Source organism: Solanum pennellii, chromosome 10, assembly GCF_001406875.1.
Source record: "Solanum pennellii chromosome 10, SPENNV200".
Taxonomy (NCBI): Eukaryota; Viridiplantae; Streptophyta; class Magnoliopsida; order Solanales; family Solanaceae; genus Solanum; species Solanum pennellii.
Genome location: NC_028646.1, coordinates 8,478,880 through 8,487,067, shown reverse-complemented (window position 1 = coordinate 8,487,067; position 8,188 = coordinate 8,478,880). Strand labels below are relative to the sequence as shown.

The window sequence follows — 8,188 nt, the reverse complement described above, 5'->3', positions numbered from 1 at the left end:
GGCTTCCTTTCTCCAAATGGCCAAAGCCATTACAACACAAGCACAAGCCTTCACTACTCAAGCACAAGCTATGACGGCCCAAGCTGATCGGGAGGTGGTAGCCAGAGGAAACCAACAAGTTAGCACCATGGACTACCGTTTGAGGGATTTCACAAGGATGAATCCCCCTACTTTCAATGGCTCCAAAGTTGAACAAGACCCCCAAGAGTTCACTAATGAAACCTACAAGATCCTCTATGCTATGGGGTTGAATACTAATGAAAAGGCCGAGTTATCCACTTAACAACTCAAAGATGTGGCCCAAACTCAGTACATCCAATGGAAAGAGTTTGACCTTTAAGAGGTGGACCGGTGACATGAGAGATTTCAAAAAGGATTTTCTTGATAGATTCTTTCCTAGGGAGAAGAGGGAAGCAAAAGTGGAGGAATTCATCAACTTTCGTCAAGGAGCTATGAGTTTACTTGACCACTCCTTCAAATTCACGAAATTGTCAAAGTATGCTCCTTCTTTGGTTTCCGATCCTAGAGATGAAATGAGTCGCTTTGTGATGGGAGTGTCAGATGACTTAAAGGAAGAATGTTTTTAGGCTATGCTACATGACAATATGAACATTTCTCGTCTCATAGTTCATGATCAACAAGGGGAGGAGACAAGGGTTAAGAGAAAGAGTAGAGATGCCAAGAGGGCAATGTCTTTTGATGGTGGTTCTTAAAAGGGTAGGCTTGACATTCAAGACAATCCTAGGTTTAAGAAGAGGTTTTCTAACCAAATTCCTTCCTAGTTCCATAAGGTTTGTTATGATAGGGTGTCTTACACTAAGCCTCAAAAGGGAAGGACTAGTTCATCAAACAAGAAGGCTACTTGTGCCAACTATGGAAAAGGTCATCTCAATGAATGCTTAGTTTGAACAGGAAATTATATTAGTTATGGTAAAAGTGGCACAAAGTTCGAGATTGCCCAAATTTGATGGTTGTATACAAGGGTAGTGGTCAAGCTCAAGCAAGGGGTTCTAATTTTGATGCTCCGAAGAAGAATCACTTTTATGCTCTCCGCTCGAGAGGAGAGCAAGAGGCTTCTCCTGATGTGGTGACCAGTATGGTGAAAGTCTTATTTATTGATGTATATACTTTACTTGATCTGTGTGCCACACTATCTTTTGTTACTCCCTTTATACCTAAAAAGATTGGTATTTTGCCTTACATTCTAATTTAACTTTCATGGTAACTACCCCAGTTGGTGAGTCGGTGGTTGCAAAGAGGGTATATAGAAATTGTCCAATAATTTTGCCAAATAGAGTTACTGAAGTTTAACTAGTAGAACTTTATATATTTCATTTTGATGTCATTTTGGTATGGATTGGTTGCATGCTTACTTTGCTTCCATAGATTGTAGAACGAGGGTGGTCAAGTTTAATTTTCTAAATGAACCCGTTTTATAGTTGAAAGGGGGAAATTCTATTACTAGAGGTCGTATCATCTCTTCTCTAAGGCTTGTAAAGTGTTGTCGAAGGGTTGTCTAGATCACATAGTTAGAGTCCAAAATTTAGACACCGAAATACCTCCCATTGAGTCGGTCCCCGTAGTGAGGGAATTTGCTGAGGTCTTTCCAAATGATCTTCTCGGTGTTTCTCTCGAACGGGAAAATATTTCAGTATCAACTTGCTACCAGATACAAATCCCATTTCAATTCCTCCTTATTGGATTGCTCCGGCTTGGTTGAAAGAGTTGAAGGCTCAACTGAAAGATTAGTAGACAAAGGCTTCATTAGACCTATTATTTGTTCATGGGGTGCTCTAGTTTTATTTGTAAAGAAGAAGTATGGATCCCTTAGAATGTGCATCGATTATCGCCAACTCAATAAAGTCAATATTCAGAACAAGTATCCTCTCCCTCGGATTGACGACTTGTTTGATCAACTCCAAGGGGTAAGCTACTTTTCTAAGATTGACTTGAGATCGGGGTATCACCAACTTAGGGTGAGAGAGGTATGGAAATACCAAAAATTTCATTTAGACTAGATATGGTCATTATGAGTTCTTAGTAATGTCATTTTGTCTCACTAATGCCCCGGTGACATTTATGGATGTCATGAGTTGGGTGTTTCGAAGTTACCTAGATTCATTTGTCATTGTCTTCAATAACGAGATCTTGGTATATTCGTAAAATGAGGGTATTACATGGACCATTTGATGGTGATGTTACAAGTGCTTAAGGAGAACCAATTATTTTCCAATGTATATCAAATGTGAGTTTTGGTTAAGGTTGGAGGCATTTCTTGGTAATATCATCTCTAGTAAGGGAATGAGGTTAGAGATCATATTGATATTGAGATGGAAGAAATGTAAATGTGCTAACCTCACTTATATGAATTGTAATGAAAGGATTATTTATACTCATGCAATTCTTCTTATAGAGCTATGATTATGATGATGATAATTATACAACGCGTAGACCCTATTATCTACATTAAGTTATAATGACTAATAAAGACATTAAAGACATTCAAAAGAGATTTAGCTTAGCACCGAGTGAAGTTGACAGTGCGAGGTGATGATTTTTTGTAAAAGAAGATTCACCCTATAGTTCCACATGAGGTGTTGACTATCTTATTAGGGGTATCCACTGGATTCCCATGAGAGGAGGCCCTAATTTCGAAGTGTTACGTAGAGGGATTATACCTATCTGTTTATCTATGTTACCCCCATAGGAAGACTAGCTAGTGAATCCACCTTGAAAGCTACCTTTATGTTTGGCTTTACTTTGGCCGGTAGACCCCTTCCTTTGTGTAAGGTTTTATAACACCAGATTCCACACTTAGCTCTTGTGTTCTACGTCAGTTAAGGCAAGTTTTTTCTAAACTAAAATGAAGTAATTAAGTACAAATCAACTATGGTGACTTGAGAGGTTGATTAGCTTAGGTAGGGGTATGATACTCTACATATGCCTTGCACTAGTTTGCCTAAAAGGGAACTTTAGGAGGTTGTTATTATGTTTGTATAATGGTATATGATATGCATATGATGACTTGCACATTGTTAATACTATATGTTGATGAGTGTCACTTATGAACATGTGTTGGTCTACATTGCTCAAGTATGATGATATGTACTCTTAAAAGCTATGCTATGTGAAGCAGGACATTGGTCATGATTCTTCTTGGGTTACTTAATTGAGGAAGTTTATGGGGCTTTGCTTGGTCATTGTACCTATTGACTTGATAAGGGTTGTGGGTAATTGTCTTGCTTTGGTTATTTTGAAATGTACTCTTATACATGCTTGTTGCTATTATGACATGATGATAGAGTTACTTGACTATGTATTCAATTATATGATATGCATGTTGACTTGACTAGACTTGATGTTGTTGGTCTTGTTATGTACATGACTATGACTGTTGACACCCGATTTTGACCATCCCCGTAAATCCTCAAGTTTCTCAAATTTCAAGCAATTCTAAAATAATTAGTTTCGCAAATTTAAAAAAAAATAGCTTGCAAAATATATTTTGTTGCTCGTTTATGATTTTCTAACACATGTTTGTATAATTACGCGTTTAGTTATCATATCTTTAGATATTCGAAAGATCTATATGAATATTTTGTTTACTATTTTAGTCATATAATAGCTTATATTTCAAAATATTATTTTTTTTATTTATTTAAGTTAATTATTTTATTTTGTCGAAGTTAAGCTCATTGATTTATCCGTATTAATTCGTTTTGTCAAAATTTTGGCAAATTTCGTTGATCAAATTCGATTTGGATACCTTTGAAATCTGTTTGGGTTTATTCAAATACGATCTTAGCTGAAATCCATCAGCTTATTTCCAGCCCATCTTAAGATCAACTTGGGCCATTCTTTTCCCAGCCCATTTATTGTTATCTTTATTATTCCAGCAAAGCAAACCAGCAATATGCGTACAACCAACCCACTCCCCTTTAATTGTCTATCAGCCCATTCCAATATTCCCTTTCTCGGCCCAATTTTCCCCTTTAACAAAAAAATTCAGGCCAATAGCAGTGATGCTATCAGCCGACCCGCCCCCATACCCTCACGCTCTTCTTCTCCCTCGTCGCGTGACCACCCACTTGTAGTGACTCATCCTTGCTCGTCCATCTCCGACGCCGTTTGACAAAAATCGATGCTCCAACGTCTCTTTCGCTTTTTCTGCCCGGCCTGCAACTCTCGTCCTTGCGCAGCAGAATGCACGCGAATCATACTGGCTAGCATGAGATATAGCTCCACATAAAGCTGCAAGGACGGATGGAGCGAGCCGGAAGAAATTTTTTTCTCGTACGAAAGCCATTTTTCCCTCCTTCGAAAGAAATCTTTTTGAATTGGAGGGTTAATTTAGAGTCCCGTCATTTCCCTTTTCTCTCCCATTTTGAAAACCCTAGTACCCCCTATAGAATATCCTTCTCTTGTTCATTGGAGGGGGTTTGAAAAAATTTTGGGGATTTTTGGGGTCTATGGGGAATTTTTTGTCAGTTTGAGAAAAATTTTGGGAAGACTTTGGGAACTCTTGATTTGCAGTTTTTTATATACATACTAAAAATCTTTAAAATTACGAAGAGGATAATCGACCTGGCCTAAAACTCCTCCACCCTCCCTCTGTCAGCGTTTCCCTCTGTATTTTGGTCGAGCTTTGGGATTTTATTTGGAGTTTGTCTGTTGCTATTCCATCTTTGCGTTTTGGTGTGATTGTCGCTGCCTCCCTGCTCGCTGTCCCCGTTCGCTGCCCACAACAAGGTAAACAGCTCGTGGCTCTTTCAATCTTTTGAACTATTTATGTTAAATCATGTTTCTGTCATCTGCCAACTCAAAAGGACTTCATATGATAGTCTAGGTTTAACTCTTTTCCTGTCATATTGATCCTTTGAAGTGATGAATATGTATTTCATTGTCAAGGTGATTTAGTATTTGTTCAAAGCCTTTTTTTCTCTACTTATGGTTTCTTCGAGTTTCTTGTTGTTGGCTATGCTTATCCTGATCTTGTTTTGATCATTTGTTGGGCATATCTGTATCGCTCTGTTCATTCCAATCGAGATATTGTGGTTTATGTAATACTTTTTTTGGAGCTTCCCAAAATTTGTTCCTCTTTTCCTGACGTTTTTTTTTTAGTTTCTTTGATCAATTTTTTTGTGTTGTTCGGAAAATGAGTTTGATCAATTTCCTGAAGGTTTTTTTTTATATATATATATATATATGTATATATATATATATATATATATATGTATAAATATATATATATGTATGCATTTTAGCACAATTTTTGCTTAGAAACAGTATGTTCTAGTTGCCTATCTCTTTGACTCTTTAAGTTCCAATGCTCAATAGTATATGTATGTGCTACTGTCAAGTATCATAATTGACATATCAACTTTTTTACTGTTAGTTCGGTTTGTTCGGTTTTCTTAAAGTCGTATGTGTCGGTTCGACTTGAATCCCTTAAGTGATGACCTTCATTTTGTATTCTACTTCATACTCTTCTGCTTACTGTTTTCAAATTAGTTGAAATATTTTGCATTGATTTGATTTTCTCATGCTTTTACCTTTATTCGTGTTCACTTCATGTTGCATTCCTGTCTAGTTATAACTTTTATTTATTATTTATTTATTTTTTGAAGTTTATTTTGATATCATTATTACGTCGAAGGATCGCTTAGTATTGTAACACTGTTAAGTAAATTACTACAAGACTAAAAATCCAATAATATTGGTAAGGGTGATTTCTTCAATAATCTGGCCTACTTCCTAAAGCGACTACCACTTTTTCTTTATTTTTTCTATAAAATTGTTGTTGTTTCATGCACTTCTGCGTGATTTCCTTTGAGGATTTGTTGTTCAAATTGTCAATTTCCCATTTTAAATGCCCTTTGCATAAAGCTAAGATATTTTTCGCAGTACTTGTGTTGGTTGGACTACATGTTAACTCCTTTCCATTATTTGTCTTGCATGTAAAAACTCGTTTGAGTTCGCATGAACTGTTACCTTCTTTTCATACATTTCGGGAGAGCCATGAAGGCTAAAAATTTCTTTATCGAGTCAAGCCATGAAATTGACTTACATATCCCGAGTTGGAAGGATCGGAAAAAATCAAGGAGTTGAAGAAATTGGGCTAAAGAGTCCAGATTTTTTTGAAGTGTTGTATTTCTTTATTGTTGGGCCTAAGCCCTTGTAGTCTTCTCTTTTTTGTATCTATTATTTATTATTGTATGATTAGTCTAGGACAGGTACCAAAGGAAATGGGTCCAAATACCGGTCCAGGAAGACAGAAATCGGATTTGGATCCAACTCTCTCTCTCTCTCTCTCTTTTGTCTCTTAATTATTTTGTTTATTATTTATCGTTTGTCTTAGGGTTAAAAGACTCGAATCCCCCGCAAGGCGCCACTTTGTTTTAACGATTTAATCAAACCAAGTAAATAGCTTAAAATAAATTTTTACAAATTAAAATTCACCTAGATAGTAAAATTAATACTTCATTTTTCAAACAACTCTATATAAATTTTTATCTCAAAAACTAAGTAAGAATATTTAAGCCGAATAAGTTAGTTGCCGGATAATCGTGATTTAGCGAATATTTTAGGTGCCATAAAAACTTTCCTAGAATATAAATAAGAATCCCCGAATCCCTTTTAAGGTTTTCTTAAGATTTCCTATTTAAATCTTTTTGAAAACAAAGTTTTCTTGATTTTTCTTTAAAAATTAAGCGGCGACTCTGAAAAGTCAAAACTATAAACTATACGAAATACAATATTTTCTTTTGAAATAAAAACAATGTCTTAATGAATATGTATTATTGATATGTATGGTCTTTTTGAAAGTGCATGACGGTTATTCAAAGTAAAATATGAAATGTTCCTTGTTGCTAGCATGTTTTTATGATATATGTGCATATGATATCATACTTAGTAGAAGTGGTGTACTAATATCATGTCTTACTATTTCCTAAACAGTTTAGGTTCCTGTCATTGAAGGATTTTGGAGACGACTTTGCAGAAGACTTTGAATTCTTGATCATCCAAGTATGGTAGATCCTCACTTTCCGAGGGCAATGCCACTATAAACACTATGATGTTGCTTTAGTTTTCAGACTCTTATGTTTCTTTCTTTTTCATTTGGATATTAAACGTTGTATGACCTATATGTGGTCTTCTTTCATTGATGTATGGGCTAGGCCCAATTTGATATACTCTTATGAGATGAGATGACTATTTGAGACTATGTTATATTCTATTTATTTATGTTCAGTAAAAGTAATTTATATCTATTACGTGTATGTATAAGTCTATGTAAACCTCGATGTAGAAGTAATACTAAGTTCTAAATTTCCGTTAATTTTGACCTATGAATGTAATGATGTAAGCTAAGACGCTAGTCTTAGTCTTCAAGAGGACGACGACGACGGTTATGTCTAGGGGGTATTCCCGGATGTGAAAAATTTGGTATCAGAGCATGAGGTTGAATATCTTTGAGTCAATGACTATTTCAACCATGTCTATATAGGTTCGTATTCTTAATTGTGAAGAGCGCCACATTTATGAATAAGAATCTATGTGATGATTAGGCAATGAATACTCAAAGGAACGTGGCATGAAGACTAGAGGAAGAAATTGCCAATGTGGGATCTCCACCCCATGGTGATCAAGTCCCTCCTTTTGATGAAAATATGAATGATAACCAAGCTCCGGTCAACCCTCCTTTGACGGTGGTGACATAAGGGTTGACCTCTTCCAAATGGCTTAAGCCATTACTACCCAAGCACAAGCCGCCACTACTCAAGCTCAAGCCATGACGGCCCAAGCTAATAAGGAGGTTATACCCCGAGCAAATCAACAAGTTGCTACCATGGCCTATCGTCTAAGGGATTTTACTAGGATAAATCCCCCTAATTTCTATTGGTCCAAGGTTGAAGAAGACCCACACGAGTTCATTGAAGAAATCTACAGGATCACCTATGCTATCAGGTTGTCTACTAGCGAGAAGTCCCAGTTAGCCACTTACCAACTCAAAGATATGACCCAAACTTGGTATGTCCAACGGAGGGACAATAGGCCGTTAAGGGGTGGACTAGTGACTTGTGAGGTATTTAAGAAGGCTTTTATTGATATGTTGTTTCCTAGGGAGAAGAGGAAAGCCAAGGTGATGGTGTTCATCAACCTTCGTCAAGGAGGTAAGAGTGGTCTT

At 36.5% G+C, this 8,188-nt stretch overlaps 1 long non-coding RNA gene across 1 annotated transcript; it reads left to right on the top strand.

Annotated features, from left to right (window-relative positions):
- Positions 1–4,003: 4,003 nt before the first annotated feature.
- On the top strand, positions 4,004–7,280 carry LOC114074201. Its single transcript, XR_003574647.1, has 2 exons — positions 4,004–4,749; positions 6,958–7,280. It is a non-coding gene; the product is annotated as an uncharacterized LOC114074201 (long non-coding RNA).
- The last annotated feature ends 908 nt before the right edge of the window (positions 7,281–8,188 follow it).